The following is an 18,490-nucleotide window of genomic DNA, read 5'->3' on the forward strand; positions in this document are numbered from 1 at the left end:
GTTCATCGGCTGACGAAGTAAGCATACTTATTACTAATTAAGAGCACCTATGAAGCAGAGACTTATGCAAAGATATTTATCTAAAAGATCATGATATTGCATGAAGTGCCAGAGATGATTGTATAATATCAAGACTCAATTATTTACTTTAAATTTCAGGAGGAGTTTCTAGAATTCGTTTGGCAGTCAACTATCTTATTCTAGTATTTTCCACCCATAGACAGATGGGTAGACAAAAAGAGTTAATTAAGTGTTGCAAGACATGTTACGGGCATGTATTATTAATTTCCACGGTAGTCGGGAGGATCATATTATGTCAATTTAGTTCGCTTATAACAACAGCTATCAAGCTACAATGGGTATGGCTCCGTATGAGGCATTGTACGGGAGGCCTTATAGATCCCTGATTTGTTAGGCAGAGCTGGATGATAGCTTATTACTTAGACCGGAGCTTATGAGGCAGACTACTAAGAAGGTAGCAGTTATTCGGGAGTACATCCTTATAGCGCAATGTCATAAGAAGACTTATGTAGATAAGAGGCGATAACTGTTAGAGTTCTAGAATGAGGACTATGTATTACTTAAAGTATCTCTGATGAAGGGAGTTTAATGATTTGGTAGGTGGGGAAAGCTAGTCCTAATTTATGTTGGTCCGTTCAAGATTATTGGGCACATTAGAGCTGTTTCGTATAAGCTAGATCTTTTAGTATTAATGTCGAGTATACACGATGTTTTTCATGTTTTTATGCTTAAGAAACATTTGTGCGATGAGGAGAAACAGTGAGTGTTAGACATACCAAAGATTAAGCTTAATGATTTCTTGACTATGATAGAGATTCTTGTTTGTATTCTTGCTAATGAGGATAAGAAGCTTAGAAACAAAGTGATACATTTGATTAAGGTTTAGTGGAACCGGAAAGAAGCAGAAGATGCTTCTTGGGAGCGCGAGGAGGATATGCGTTACGACTACCCACACTTGTTTGAACAAGTTATCTGATTGACTTGATTATACTTTGCTTATACATATGATTGTTAAGTGTAGGTATTGCTATTATACAATTGCATAATTTCAGGGATGAAATTCTCTTAAGGAGGAAAGAATGTAAAACCCTAAAAATTTAAATATTATGTGATAAAAAATAATGAATATGTTATCTGTGATAAATAAGATATTTTGATATTAAGTATGCTAAGAATTGATTTGAGATCAGTTTAATGTATATGTGTGAATGTATGAATGCAAATGCTAAGGCTAGTGCTAAGGCCATTAGTCAACTACTAAGGCCATCAGTCAACTAATCGGGCAGATTTCTAGATTTCTATTGGGTTTCTGGTCGGTTTTGGTTTACCTTCGAAGCCAAGTTTAACCCTAAGTATATAAACATGTTTAGAACATTTTTACTGAGATTTTTCACGTGAATTACCAGCCACCATCTTCCTTCAAACCCTAGAGCTTGTTCTTAGTGTTACTCGAGGAGATTCAATACGAATCGTTAAGCAGATGATGAGATAGCATGCTTTTGAACAAGGAGGGATCTTGCACATGTGTCCAGAGGCTCGACATGACGTTTGTGGAAAGATCTTCTACATCCAAACCTTACCCATAGTGTAGATCATGAGTATTTGAGTAATATGGATTTTTCGATGCTTAGGCCTAACTGTTTAACATGATAAAAATAGAATTTTTGATATAAAATCTTAACCTGATGTTAGATCTAAATGTTTTGCTTGTTGTTTATAATAGAAACGTCATCATGATCATTAGGGAGTATAGATATTCGTTTGTATCTTTTTTTCTATGTGTTAATCATGCTCAAAACTGTAATCTAGTGATATAGAGAGCTTACATGTTAACTTAGTCTGATTAAACCCTAGGTTTTGGGGTATTTTTGGTTCTGTAAATGTGAATAAATGAAATTATAAAAGTTTCAAGCTTAATATGCAAACATGATAATGTTAATTTAAATTGATAACTAGGGTTTATGTCATTTTCTTGACTAATGAGAAGATTAAACCTAATTAGTTAAGTCAAGGGTTTAAATAGTCATGGAGATGATTCTTTTAATTTGTAATTACTTGCTTTGTACTGTATTAAAGCATGATAAACACGTGATGATTGCTAAGTGTTATATGTACACAGATGTGTGCATGTTTCTATTTAGTAATCGACTACTAAGAGTAGTAGTCGACTACTAATGTCTAGTTTGTTCTACAGAAACTGTTAGATTAAAGTCGACTAATGTACAGTGTAGTCGACTACTAATACTGATTCATGTTCTACAGAGCCTATGTAGACTCGGTATAGTTGACTTCTAAGCTTAGTTGTTGACTACTAAGGCTGATCTTCCAAATATCATTTGAAATACGAGCTCGAGGTTCGAGTTGCATGATAGTACATATGTGGTCAGAATTATACATTAATTGTGTCGTAGTACACGTGTTAGTACCCTAGAGGGGGATTTTGCTAAGAATTGTTTCAAGTACATATTTCCCTTGACATTGTATCCGTACGAGTGTGCGCTGAGATTAGTGAACCTATGTTATTGTATCCACACTAGAGTACGCTGAGGTTAGTAAACCTATGTCATTGTATCCGCACGAGTGTTCACAAAGGTTAGTGAATCTATGTTATTAAATCCACACTAGAGTGCGCCGAGGTTAGTGAACTTATGTTATTGTATCAGCATTAGAGTGTGTTGAGGTTTGTGAACCCATGTTATCTTATTTGTACTAGAGTGCGTAGGGATCGAGGAACCTATGTCGTTGTATCCGCATGAATGTGTGCAGAGGCAAAGGAAACCATATCTTCGTTTTCGCATAGTTATTCACAGTGGTTGAAATGTTTAATAATTGTCATGCACGGGGATGTTATTAGATGAGAAGAATCAGAAAATATTACTTTTAAAACTTGATAGCCGAGCATTTGGTGGATGCCAAATGAGACATGTCTCGATGTTCAGATAATTTATGACCAAAATATTATGTTATGTGAGTGCATGAGATACATATGCTGACGTTGGTTATGGGGCTTTAATATCTAGTATTTCTTGCTTTCAGTTCTAATTTGGGATTAATATTTAGTTATCTACTATTTGAGTCATATAGTATATTCACAAGGATTTCCTTGTTAGGATTACTTCATTCGACGTACTACGTCTCATGTTGTAGATTTCTAAGTATTAATTCTATTAGACATGGGAAAAATAATTTAGGTAGACTATGCTTAATAGATAGAGCCCCCACTATATGTAGTAGCCCTTCCCCTAGGGGCGGATGGAGGTGATCTTGCTTTAGTACTCTGACGTTTTTGTTGTTGTTCTTTTTCTTTTCTTTTCTTTTCAAGAGGTTCAGAGCATTGGAGAGCTGCAGGGTGATAGAGTTATTGCATAGTCACCATCACATGAGTTACTACTAGAGACTCCACAATAGAGTTTATTTCTATTCAGAGATTAGAGTTTCAGTAACACATTTTATAAAGGCTATGAGCCTTAATTGAGACGTATTTATTGAGACATGATTTATTTATGAGTTACTCCTTTTTATATCATTTATGTTGCAGTTACTTCCTTTATTTTTCTTGTTTTTGTACCTATACCTTATTTTGATTCCACTAGAGGATATTCCGGTGAACGGTGAAACTTGTTGTTACACTGTGCGATTGCATGGCAGGTTTGACATCTCTGGGTTCACCTTGGACTACAACCATATATAAAACCAGGGCATCATAGTTGGTATCAGAGCTCTAGTTCTAGTATCCTTAGGATCATCTTGTGTTGAGTCGTGAAGCTAGAATAGAGTTGCTTAGCATTCATGTATAGAGTCTGCCAATAAATCCTAGAATGAGTTGCATGGGAATGCTATTTGTTTTCATCAAAAGTTACTTTTTCCATTGATTTGGAACTTTATCCAACAAAATGCAACAATAGTTCATCTCATGATGCTTTGTATAGGATTTTTGCTTATGCCGGTGATGTGTTAGTCCATGGAATACCGCAGATAAAATCCGGTTGACTGTATAACTTTGCTCTTGTTTCATGAAGGAAACAAATACGGCAGCGACAATCATGACCAAGCGGGATTATGACTCTTCTCGAGATTAAAACAAGGTTTAATCTGGAGGAAGTAGGAGGAGAGAATCTCGAATCTTTCGAAGGCTTTTTCTTTATAAAAAGTTTGTCAAGATTCACTGATTTTCCTCTAAAATTCATGGTTCACTGTTCAATTCAACAGCACCTCGCCCTCTGATTTTCAAATCCTCTCAAATGAAGACCTTGGGCTTCTATTTATAGGCTTTCGTCATCATGTTTTCTCATAAGATAGGTCTTCTGATGTCTTTTATAGTTGATAATGATTCAGATATGTTTGGGAGAGCTATAAACTGATTGAAGAAGTCCTAGAACGAAAGAACTCTAATAAAACATCTAAAAACACGTTTTTAGAAATTTTAACCGGTCGGGACTGTCCGCGGTGGCCCAAAACTATGCGAGTGACCATTCGCGTGGGTGCTAGCCACCATTTGGTAGCTCGCACTCATGCGAGCCTCATTGCTTCCGTTTACCCATCTTTTCAATTTTTCTACGGTTTTCTGTTTCATCTGTTATCTTTCTATGCAGTTGTTTTTTGTTTTATGTGTGTTCGTTGATTCATCTCCACGTGCACAATTCGTTTCATGCATTCCGCTAACGATTAATCAAACTTATGATTTGCTTTATGTGTTTTGTTTATTCGCAAGCGAATGTTCATCGAACGCATGAACATTTTAGAGCTGGTTGGCGAGTGTGTGAGACCATGGTATTGTTCCGAACATTTCGTGACTTTGTTGCTTTAACGATTCTTTGTTACATAACCTTGAACTGTATTCAGGGCCGATAGGAAGTTTTTGACGCCTACAGATACTCCCTCCAAAATGTTTCAACCTCATTTCTTTTATAGAAAAGGTAGTGATACTTTGGACATGATATGTATGGTCCATAATCTGTCAATTCCTCTTTGTCTATTCAATTCTTTGTATAATAGCTAAGATTCGTCCGGTTCTATGTTCATCATTTGACCATTATCGAAATTTTGGGTTTAGACAAGTATGTTTGATGTCTGAATTGGCCTATGTTTGTTGAATTGATATAGAGCCCTACCTCGATGAAAAAGTGGACACATTGACTAGCATGATGTTCTCATCATCGTTCGTTTGTATAACGTTAAATTATGTTGACCGACGTCTGCGTTCGCTCCTCTCCATATTGAAACAGGGTGAAAAGCTAACTTATAATTATATTCCTTCATGAATTGCCTTAATCGGTTTGAGTTTGAATATCTGTATGGAGGCCGCGGGTTATCCTTAAGAATATGGTGTACGATACTCTCCAGGAACTTCCTATTGAAGATCCGAATCAGTTCAGACTTGTGAACACATCAGAGTATAAATACGAATATTTGGTCCAAGATAGGTCAAAATTTATCCGTAAATTGACTGAATAACTCATTTGTAGAGAATCTTAGCTTCATTTGGGTGAGAATCAGTGAACCACGGCTTAATGCGCGTACGAATGGGTGAATTGTGGCTTCATACATGTGCATACCACTGAAATGAAGACCTAGGGATTCTATTTATAGGCTTCTGTCATCATGTTTTCTAATAAGATAGGTATTTTGATGTCTTCTACAGTTGATAACTATTTAGATATATTTGGGAGAGCTTCAAACTGATTGAAGAAGTCCAAGAATGAAAGAACTCTGATAAAACATATAAAAACACGTTTTCAAAAATTTTAACCGGTCAGGACTGTCCGTGGTGGCTCAAAACTATGCGAGTCACCATTTGGTGGCTTACAAAGGTGCGAGCCACCATTTGGTGGCTCGCACAGGCCACCATTTGGTGGCTCGCATGGGTGCGAGCTACCATTTGGTAGCTCGCACTCACGCGAGCCCCGTGGCTTCCGTTTACCCGTCTTTTTAATTTTTCTACGGTTTTTTGTTTCATCTGTTCTCTTTCTATGCAATTGTTTTCTATTTTATGTGTGTTCGTTGATTCATCTCCTCGTGCGCGATTCGTTTCATGCGTTCCACGAACGATTTATCAAACTTATGATTTGCTTTATGTGTTTCGTTGATTCGCAAGCGAATGTTCATCGAACACATAAACATTTTAGAGCTGATTAGCGAGCGTGTGAGCCCATGATATTGTTCCGAACATTTCGTGACTTGGTTGCGTCAACGATTCTTTGTTACATCACCTTGAACTGTATTCGGGGCCGATAGGAAGTTTTTGACACCTATAGATACACCCTCCAAAGTGTTTCAACCTCGTTTCTTTTATAGAAGAGGTAGTGATACTTTGGACATGATATGTATGGTCCATAATCCCTCAATTCCTCATAGTCTATTCAATTCTTTGTATAATGGCTAAGATTCGTCCAGTTCTGTGTTCATCGTCTGACCATTATCGAAGTTTTGGGTTTAGACAAGTATGTTTGATGTCTTGATTGGCCTATGTTTGTTGAATTGGTATAGAGCCCTACCTCGATGAGACAGTGGACACATTGATTAGCATGGAGTTCTCATCGCCGTTCGTTGGGATAACGTTAAATTATGTTGACCGATGTCTGCGTTCGCTCCTCTCCATGTTGAAACATGGTGAAAAGCTGACTTATAATTGTATTCCTTTGTGAATTGCCTTAATCGGTTTTAGTTTGAATATCTATAGGGAGGTCACGGGTTATCCTTAAGAAGATGGTGTACGATACTCTCCAGGAACTTCCCGTTGAAGATCCGAATCAGTTCAGACTTGTGAACACATCGGAGTATAAATACGAATAACTGATCCAAGATAGGTTAGAATTTATCCGTAAATTGATCGAATCACTCATTTGTAGAGAATCTTAGCTTCATTTGGGTGAGAATCAGTGAACCGTGGCTTCGCGTGCGTACGAATGGGCGAATTGTGGCTTCGCACATGTGCAAACCACTGAAAAAACTCTCTTAGGGTTGTTTTTATTTGGTGTGGTCTGGTTTGGTTTGGCTTAAGATGGTTCAGACCGCGGTTTGGTTTTGTTGGATCAGGTTTAGTTGGATCAAGTTTCGTTCGACTGAATCACTTTTATTTATTTATTTAATTTTTTGAGTGACTACGACCATTGTATTTTAACATTTAATAATTTCAATGATATATATGTCTTTTGTTCGGTGTACTTCTTATCTTTATTGTGATTTATCTTTCCGTTTAGAATAATCAATCGTAATACTTATAGTATTTTTGGCAAACCCTCAGCTATCAATGGATTTGATGAGTCTTTACCAACTACCATTTAAATCGGGCTAGCATGTGAATTATTTAAGTTCATTTCACATGTAACGTTGTGCTAAAGGAATGAACTCTCTTATACTTAGTACTATGATACCGAATACATAGACTTTGTCTCTTTCATGAAGAAAGACTAACCGGTAATGCATGTTGGGCACTGACTTATCCCTACTTAGGATTCGGGATAAAATTCCCTATGTGTGTAAGGCACGGATTATGGCGTTATTAAAAATAATCTGCCACAATGTCGAATATATGGGATTTTGTCCTTTTTACGGACAAGGACTAACCAGCATCGCGTGTTAGACACTGACTTATCCTTACTTAGGCTTTGGGATAAATTTTCCCAGATTTGAATTCTGGTGTCTTCTTCAATCGGTGAAAAACTTAACCGGCAACGCGTGTTAGGTAATGACTTATTCCTACTTAGGCTTTGGGATAAAATTCCCTATGCTTGTGAAGCACTGATTTTTTTGGAGGTTATGGAAAAAAGCGGTGTCTTCTCTTGGGGCAAAGACGAACCCGATGCTAGAAAGGAAAATTTTTATACTCTCTCTCCAATTACAAAGCACACTTAAAGTGGGACCTTCACTTTAAGAATCCGGGAAGGTGAAACTAAGAGTGAGATGTCCACTCCGAGAATCGAAAAGATTCGAATAATCCTAACTGTAGGAAGGTTTGATTACCGAACTAAAGTAGGTTTCTCGTTTATCGAGAGTGAATTGCGATTTTTGCCCTAAATGTATGAAGGTTTGAACAAGTAGGAGGTTTGAGATGACCCGAACTGTAAGTAGGTTTCTCGTTCATGGAAAGAATCGAGAGGAGATTTTGGTTATGATCCTAACTGTAGGAAGGTTTGACCGAGCTAAATCAATGAGAGTGAGAGTGCAAATCACAGTGGGAGTGTTGATTAGTAAAATTCACTCAGCAGAATTTTTTAATGTTAAGTGATAAAAATTTAACATGAAAGGGGTCTGTCGCTTGCCATGAATTGGCAGCTAAACTTTGAGAACACACATTAGGACTTAACCTTGGGCGTGCTAAGTGCGCAAATGCAGTTGGGGTTTGAACAGATTTGACCGAAAGAACTCTGATAGGCTCACTGTCAATTGATATGATCAGTGAGGGACAGTGGGAGTTTCGTATTTATCCCAATTTATAGTGACCAAGTTATCCTTAAGAATACTAAGCATGGTACTCTCCATGAACTTCTCGTTATGTAGGTTATCCACCCCCAACTTTCCTTACGAAACTAGGTCTAATGAAGAATACTTTGTATTCAGATGAATGGTCGGGTTATCCTTAAGAATATCACATACAATATTCTTCTAGGAACTTCTCGTTAAAATCAGGAAATAGTTTAGACTCATATACCTATTGGAGTATGCAGGGAGCAGTTTATCCTCATGTACTTATTAGAGGATTGAGAAGCTATTTATACTCGTATACTCTTTAGAGTGATGAGATGCAGTTTATACTCATATACTCTTCGGAGTGGACTGTTCTCATTCGGCTCATTTTGGCGTTATGATGCCAGCATCGACCAAGGCTTGAATGTTGTTCTTGAGAGTGAAGCAAGCCTTGGTGGGATGAAGGATCCTCCTGTGGTACACACAGTCATTTGGATCTGAAGTGTTATTATCTTCCTCTTGATTTCCAATAGGTGGCAACTTGATTTTGTTGTTTTTAAGGAGGTATTTGAAGATAGCTGGAACCTCTTAATCCTTGAATGAGTACTCTTTTTGGAGTCTCGGATCCAAAATCTTTTCCTATTTCTAAGGCAGCTATTGTGACGTCTGATTATCGTTAACAACCGCTGCATGTGCCTTTCCATTACCACGAGAAGAAAAATTCGAGTTCAGGGAGTTAGTCGTCTGTTGGCCTTTTCGAGTTTTCTTTTGAGAAAGTGTTCACCTTATTCTCTTCACAGTTTTAATTATTCCCATGTTGTGGACGATGCTACTCCCATAACTTTCAAGATATCAATGGAAGAGTTGTTATAATTGGTTTGGACGATAAAGTCCTCTGTGTCTGGATCTCAACAATTCATCGTTTTATTCTGGAAGCGCTTGTCAAAATCATCAACCTCCTCTCTGTCTTCTTGTTTCTCCTCAAGAGTGTCCTGATGGATCCCTCAGCATCGTCATCAAAGAAATTACCGAGGAATGAGCTTTTCATGTCATCCCAGTCATTGATGCTTCCAGGCTTGAGACGACTATACTAATCTAAGGCAGGCCCGTGAAGGGTGCCAACGAATGACTGAACCATTAAAAGCTCATTGTTAGAGATCACTCCTAAGTTGGACGTAAAATAAATCAAGTGTTGAGTGGGGGAGCCCTTCCCGTCGAATGGCGTGAAGTTGATTAGGTTGAACTACGTTGGATATGGGATCGACTCCCATTCTCTTAGATCGGACACAAAATACCGATCTTCTTCACCTCTCGAGTAGACAACAGAGTGTTGATTTTGCTCTCGAGGTCTTTCATCTTCTCGTCCTTGTCTGTACCATGCTTTGGATGATTTCTAAGAGGAACAACGTGGCCACGCCCAGCATTGTCATCTTTGGTAGGACCACCCCCATCATTGTTGTCTACAGTAGGGCCATCCCCAGTGTTTTGGTCAATAGGAGGGTTATCTGTATTGAGATGTTCGTCCATGTATGAATTGCAACCTGCCCAGTAGGTATTGTTGTGACGACTAGATTCACCAATCAAATTAGACAAAGCCCAAATTTGTTGGTCATGTGTTTCTCTCATCTGCTACATAGCCATTTCCATTTCAAATTTAAAATTCCCTCTCTGCTTGGCTAGAGCAACTTCGAGGATTTTAGCCATTTGTTCAATATTGATCATGAACACATCATGAGATTGTCTTATGCTAGATCCCGTATTATTGGAAGTGAGTGCAGAGTTGGTATCTGATGCTTTGTCATCCGAGGATAATCTTCTATTCATCCTTTGATAGTCCCTATGTCTAGTAGTCCTCATGTGAAGCCGAGTTATACGATACGATATGAGGGGGTCAGAACTAGAAGGTCGAATTAACTTTATCTTATCAACCATGTTAATTATGATTTCTGGAAGTTCGTTATCTTGAACGGCTGATTGTTTCTTGCACAAACGCCTTGGCTTGGTTTTTGACACTTCAGAGAAAGGCCTTTCGGATAGCGAGACTCTCTGTAGAGTGGCCTTGGTGCAGCTACATACTGATAATATTACCCTGATAAGCTTGTTGCATGGACAATGTGAAACCGCTTCCCAAGTATTTTCCTTCCGAGTCTTTTTGGTACTCACGGTTTGATAGTACAACTCATCAGCATAATTATTGGAGCAACCTATTGCATGTTGGTCATCTTATTTTGGTGAAGATAATTCCCTAAGAGTCGCATGTTTAAAACTACGCTTGAATGAGTGCGGGGCCTCAACAGACTCTTGAACTTCAACTCGCAACCCAAGACGATTAGTCGTAGGTACCATCTCCATGTAAGTAGCCTTCAACCTATTGAAAAGAAGTGTATATCTCCCAGTCCGGGTGTTGTGCATAGCTTACTTGTTAGCCCTGGACGCTGTCTTGCTTGGGTTCATCTTGATTTTCCTGCGAAGGACCGAGATGGTTCATGACCTTCACTTTGAATCGAGACAAGTCCATGCTTTCATGAAGCTTAATCGGAGAATCCGAACTTGTGGGGATGAGAACAGAAGCCATCGGAGGCTCTGAAATAGCCGTAGGAACTAAAATTTCTACAACAAAGGGTTGGCCGAGCCGGGACTTAGTTGCAAATGAACCAATATTTGGTGGTTCAAATCTAACTAAACCAGTCTTTGGCGGTTCAAGTCTAGTTGAACCAGTTTTTAGCAGTTCAAATCTGGCTGAACCAGTTTTTAGCAGTTCAAGTCTGACTGAACCAGTTTTTGGCGATTCAAGTCTGACTGAACAAGTTTTTAGCCACTCAGGTCCTACAGAGTCAAATTTTAGAGACTCGGATCTGACTGAACCAGTTTTTAGTGGTTCAGGTCTGACTGAACCTGGCTTTTGTGGTTTAGGATTGACTGAACCATGTGTAGGTGTCCAAAATCACCTATAGGTCCCCGCACATGGTTCGAGATAGAGAGAAGATGATAAATGTCTCTATCCAAGTCACATGAGCTCATTTGATGATAATGAACAGATGAAGTGGGTCGACGAACCATACGAAGCAACGAAACTTCAGAATAACGGGAATAAGACCTGATCGGGAGCCCTGCATCATTTACAAAAGATAGAGCACCCCTCATATCACATCTACTCCGCATGTAATTCAATTATTAGAGCCTTTAGATCTCCTCGTCGGCTTTTCAACGCATATTTAACTATGTAATTTTGAGTCCGGACGACGAATTTATGGTGGAAACAAACTCGATGAACCAAAACCGAAAAATGCTAAATGAGATACCCTGTGGTGTCTTTGCTTGGCCAAGACACTTGTAAGGGTCTTGGCCAAGCCAAGACACTTCAAAGTGTCTTGGCTTGGCCAAGATTTGTTTTTAGTGCGTCGGGTTTGTTTCCATCGTATATTCGTCGTCCGAACACGGAATTACGCGGTTCAAGATGCATCGAAAAGCTGACGAGGAGATCTATGGGCTCACATGATTGAATCATATGTGACAAAAAAAAAGACACTTCAAAGTGTCTTGGCTTGGCCAAGACACTTAGAAGTGTCTCTAGTACATTAGGAGTGTCTCCAATACATCAAAAGTGTCTCCAATACAAAAAACACTGATTTTGATTATTTTTGGCGTTTTTTCGATCGTTAACCGCCTGGATTTGCTCCAACTGATTTGATAATATGGTTAAGTGGTTTTTAACTAAAGATAAGAGGGAATCGCCATTCTTATCCAAACATGGGGCTCTTGAAGGCTATAAATACAGCCGTAGGGCCTTCATTTTTTGAGATTTGGAATTCTCGAGCATCGGCGAAGCCCTTCCGAATTGACGACTGAAGAGCCACGAATTTCAGAGAGGAGGAGGAGAGATCGGATCGAGTTTGTTAGCATAAAAAAGAGGAGCTCGTCAGATCTTCAGCCCGGTTCCTTCCTTGAGATCACCCCGTTGTGATGATCTCGAGAAGAATGGTTATCTTGCCATTACCGAGATAACTGCTTTAATTTCTTGATTTATTCGTGAATCAATGAAGCTCCGGATCTGATTTGATCATTTGGTGGTCCACGAATATCAACATCCCCATCACATGCCAAGATCCCACGCAAGTAGAAGACCGATAAATGATCTCCGTGCTGTTTGACGAGAATTGTATTTTCATTGTAATGACTAAAGTTGTAATGAGTATCTCAATGAAGAAACCAATTTTCTCCCCAAACAAGTTGGCGACCATAGTGGGAACCAACAGCCTCGCTGTCGAGGCTATCATAATGCAACCGACGATCTAGATCCCGGAATTCAAAGAGGTTGAATAGGAATTCGAACAATAGAAATTCGAGGAATATATTTCCTCCTCCTCCTCCAGATCTTCTTCTTACAAACGTAGTAAAACCACTACCACGAAGAACGTGACTTCAGATCTAATGACTAGGGCTGATGATCTGAACCCAAATGCAGTGGAAGACCCCTCTCTAGCCTCCAAAGAAACGAGATCTAACGTTCGTGACAACTCCTCGAAAGTCAAGGAGTTGCCCATTGAAAGCGCACAAGTTCTAACGAAGAGGGCTCGTCAAATACGCCATCAACATCTCGCGTGCCAATTTGCCAAGGCTTTAGAGCTTGTTAACGGGATCTGCTATGATACGGATCTGAAACTCAGAAGGCGCCAAGTGTTCCAGCAGCAAGCAAATGCCTCCTTCTCCAAACTAGCAACCAATGAATGGGTTCTTGTCAAAAAAAATCCGTTCAAATCTTGAGGATCATATCCATAAGCGTCGTGCACTGCTAGTACAGACTAGGATCCTTGTACGGAAGGCACAGGAGTTGCAGAAGGAAAAGGTGGTCAAAAATCCACCAAGATCTAAACAAGTTTGGATGTCAAAGGCCAAATCAGCACCTAAGGAAAAAGCACCCAAGGCTGATCACCAGCTTTCGTCAATTTCAGATCCCGCTCCTATTGCTCCCGCATCTCCAGTGAAGCCCTACTACAGTGTGGATCTCTCCATATCGAGAATTCCATTGAAGGATCAACTGGGTCCTCTACATGAAGATAGAGCAAAACTCCTATTAAAGAATGCTTGGGCCTAGTGAAGGAACCCTGAGAAAGTCAACGAGCTGGGGGTCGCACGCACCCTCATGACCATATGAAGCCTTCTCATAAGGAGAAAATTCTAGCAACTGGTCGCATCGGACTGCGAGTCGAAGGCCAGGAGCATGTTGAAGTTTTACCCTCAGAAAAGGGTGATTCCAAACATGTGACTCCTGCAGACACCAACAAGGAGTTGTTTACTCAAAAGAAAATGAGTCAAACAGACGAACGCGTTATACTTAAGAATTCATGTAAAGAGCCGAAAGGTTGCTCTGATCGCAACGTTGATGAGTTGTACTATCGGGCTAGGGGTACAAATAAATCTCGAAAGAGAGGTACCCGGGAAGCGGACTCTCACTATCCATGTATTAAAATTATCAGGATAGTATTATCAGCGTGCAGCTGCCCTAAGACTGTTCCATAGAGAGTCTCGGTATTCCAAAGACTTTCCTATAACGTATCGGAAACTAAGCTAAGGCATTTATCGTAGAAAAAGATCATCCACGCAAGACGACGAACAACGGATTATCCTCAGATGATGAAGCATCAGATGTGAACTCTACCATCGCTTCTGACAATGCGGTGTCCAGCATAGGACAATCTCGTGAGGAATTCATGATCAATGCAGAACAAATGACCAAGATCATCGAGGATGCTTTGGCTAAGCAAAAAGAGAACTTCAAGTTCAAATTTGAAATAGCCATGACACATATGAAGGAAGAGCATGATCGACTGATGTAGGCTCTGTCCAATCAACTTGGTGAATTCAGCCGTCGCATCCAGAATGCCGTAGTTAACAGTGATCCATAAGTAGACGAAATTATCTTGGTCGATGCACCCCCTAAAAATACTGGGCGTGGTTCAAATGCACCCCCTACAGAAAACAACGTTGGGGGTGGTCCTACCAAAGATAATAATGGCGATGATGAGCACATTGTTCCTCTTGGAAATCGTTCTAAACATGATACAGATAAGGATGAGAAGATGAAAGACCTCGAGAGCAAAATTAACACTCTAATGTATGCTCGAAAGGTAAAGAAGATCAGCATTCTGTGTCCTTACCCGAAAGAGTGGGATTCGATCCCGCATCTTGCAAAGTTCAAGTTGATCAACTTCACGCCGTTCGACGGGAAGGGGTCGCCCACTCAGCATCTAATCTACTTCAAGTCCCACTTGGGCACGATCTTTGGCAATGAGGCTTTGATTGTTTGGTCATTCGTCGGCACTCTTAGCAGGCCTACCTTTTATTGGTATCGCCATCTCAAGCCTGGAAGCATCAACAGCTGGGGCGATATAGAGAGCTCATTCATCGGCAACTTCTTTGACGATAACGCCAGGATATCCATCAGAACACTCTTCGAGGAGATACAGGAAGACGAAGAGACAGTCGACAACTTCATCAAACGTATCCGAAATAAGGTGATGAACTATCAAGATCCGATCATTGAGGACTTCATCCTCCAGACATGTCATAACAACCTATCTATTGAGATATTAGAAGTTATGGGAGACGCACCATCCAATACTTGGAAAGACTTGAAGGTGCACGGTGAACAAGCCGAACGCTTCCTCAGAAGGAAGAAGACCGAAAGAAGCCAGCAGTCAATGCTTGTGGTTGCCGGTGATAATTATCAGATGACACAATACAACCTCAAAAACAGCAAAAGACTCTAGATCCGAGACTCCAGAAAGAGTACTCTTTCAAGGATGAGGAAGTTCCGGATATTTTTGAGTACCTCCTGAATAACGGTGAGATTGATCTACCACCTATTAAAGATCTGGAGGGAGCTAAGAGGATTACGAACCCAAACTACTATGCGTATCACAGGAGGGTTCTCCATCCTACTGAGATTTATTTTGGCCTAGAAAACAAGATTCAAGCTCTAATCGACTCTGGCGCCATAAAGCTAGAATAAGCCGAATGACGGCATACCACTCTGAAGTGTATACGAGTATAAACTACTTCTCAATCCTCTAACTGGTATAAGAGGTAAAACTGCTCCCTAACACTTTAATAGGTATATAAGTCTAAACTGTTTCCTTTCTTTCATGGGAAGTTCCTAGAGAGTGTCATTCCTAGTATTCTTAAGGATAACCCTGTCATGCAACTGAGTATAATGTTAGACCTAGTTTTGCAAAGAAAGCTGGGGGTGGATAATTCATGCCTTACACGCGCGGGGAATTTTATCTCGAATCCTAAGCAGGGATAAGTCAGCACCTAACACGCATTGTCAGTTAGTCTTTGATCGTAAAAAGGACAAAAGCTCACATATTCAACATTATGGCAGACTATTATTAATAACACCATAATCCATGCCTTACACATATGGGGAATTTTATCTCGAATCCTAATCAGGGATAAGTCAGCATCTAACACGCGTTGCCGGTTAGTCCTTGACCGTAAAAAGGATAAAAGCCCACATATTCGATATTATGGTAGGTTGTTATTAATAACACCAAAATCCGTGCTTCACATGTGTGGAGAATTTTATCCTGAATCCTAAGTATGGATAAGTCAACACCTAACATGCGTTGTCAGTTTAGTCTTTCACCGATTAAAGAAGACACCAGAATTCCAGTTTGGCGAATAAGTCAGCGCCTGACATGCGTTGCCGGGTAGTCTATTCTTGTAAGAAAAACGAAGTCTACATATTCAATATTATTGCACTAAGAGAGTTAACTCTCTTAGCACAACGTCACATGCGGAACGGACTTAAACAATCCATATGTAAGCCCGACTTAAACGGTAATCGGTAAGGCACATCAAATCCGTTGATGGTTGAGAATTGGCCAAAAATCCTAAGTCTACGTCTAACACACGTCACCGGGTAGTCTATTCCCGTAAGAAAGATGAAGTCCATGTATTCAATATCGTAGATCTAAAGGAGTTAACTCTTTAGCATAACGTTATATGCAGAACAAATTCAAGCAATCTGCATGCTAGCCCGACTCAAACGGTAGTCGGTAAAGTCTCATCAAATCCGTTAATGGCTGAGGGTTTGCCAAAAATCCTATAAGTGTAAAAGTCATTAGCACACCAGCTTTATTAACTAGTCTCGTGACTCGAGCATCCAACAACTTCGCGATAAGATCCATATCTACCGACGAATCAGCTTAGACAGTTGGTCCTGTAACCTTAATTGTTAGGACTGCTATGCTCCAATACCTTAAGAGCTCAAACTGTTTATACTCCAGCAAACGTACGAGTATAAACTATATTAACATCGGACGATCCGAAACCCTAAGGTCAACGCCGATCAACGTGTAACCCTAGGTCAATGCCGAGATAACTGCTTTGGTTTCTTGATTCCTTCGTGAATTAATGAACCACCGGATCTAATCTGATCATTTGGTTGTCCACGGATATCAACGTCCCCATCACAGGCCAAGATCCCACGCAAGTAGAAGACCGATAAACGATCTCTGCACTATTTGACGAGAATTGTATTTTCATTGTGTAAAAGTCTTATAAAAAAATATCTTTTTGTATTTTTATTATATCGACTGAAGTTATAATGAGTACCTCAATGAAGAAACCAATTTTCTCCACAAACACCATGCTTTTGTGGTTCAAGTCTGGTTGAACAAGGAATTCGTGGTTAAGTTTTTCTAGACTTCGTATTGGATTTTGGCCACCAATTTGGTGTGGTTTTGACTATTTATTCGGCACATCATGCCTTTATAACTCCTTAGCCTCCTGTATGAGTCTCTTCGCACTTGCAAGTAACGTTTGGTGTTTTTGGATTTGCTCTTCAGGGGTTGAATGAGTCTTGTTGACGCGGGTCCACTTGTTAGCCGTTGCTGTAAATGAAGAATCTTTTGTTCGCTGCAGCAGGGTTTGATATTCGTTAGGCTCCAGGTTAGCATCATGGTGGATTCCATCTACCGATTCTAAGGCCTTTGCAAATTAATGCGTGAGGTGTTGGCATTGACTTTGATGTGCTCTTTTTGAGAGAGTCAGGACATTTTCAGAAGTGAGCTCTTTGATTGATGAGCTGTAGTTTGTAGCCTTGGCTTTGTCATACGCCGGGAGGCTATTGCGGGATGTATCTTGGGTCGCCGTGAGGTAAAGATCTAATTTTGGGCCTTTAAGTCTAAGTACTCCAAAATCTTCCTTGTGGAGTCTCTCCTATGCTTTCGAGGAGAGGATGATCTGGAACATGAAGATATGTATTCCTCGTACTTTGCTTGGTCGAACTCGTACTTGACCTCTTCGTCAACCGAGATGATAATCTTCGGCTGCGACACTAAAGCTTCGACAGAGAAGCTGTTAGCTCCCACTATGGTCGACAATTTGTTTTCGTCAAAAGTTGCTTTTAATTACTTTCAAACTTTATACAATAAAATGCAGCAGTAGTTTATCTCCTGATACTTCGCATGGGATCTTTGCCTATGCTGGGGATGCGTTAGTTCGTGGACCATCGCAGATCAAATCCGGTTGATTATATAACTTTGCTCTTATTTCACAAAGGAAATAATTGCGGCAGCGACAATCACGACCAAGCAGGATTGTGGCTCTTCTCGAGATTAAAATAAGATTTATTCCGGAGGAAGGAGGGGGAAGAATCTCAAGTCTTATGAAGGCTTTTTCTTTATGAAAAAGTTCACCAAGATTCACTGATTTTCCTCTAAAATTCGTGCTTCACTGTTCAATTCAACAACATCTCGCCCTCATGATTTCCAGATCCTCTCAAATGAAAACCTTGTGCTTCTATTTATAGGCTTCTATCGTCACGTTTTTCTGATAAGATAGGTATTCTGATGTCTTCTGCAGTTGATAATGATTCAGATATGTTTCAGGGAGCTTCAAACTGATCGAAGAAGTCCTGGAATAAAAGAACAATGATAAAACATCAAAAAATGTGTTTTTAGGAATTTGGACCATTCGGGACTGTCGGCAGTGGGCCAAAACTATGCGAGTCACCATTTGGTGGATTGTATAGTTGCGAGCCATCATTTTGTGACTC

Source organism: Asparagus officinalis, chromosome 9 (assembly GCF_001876935.1).
Source record: "Asparagus officinalis chromosome 9, Aspof.V1, whole genome shotgun sequence".
NCBI lineage: Eukaryota > Viridiplantae > Streptophyta > Magnoliopsida > Asparagales > Asparagaceae > Asparagus > Asparagus officinalis.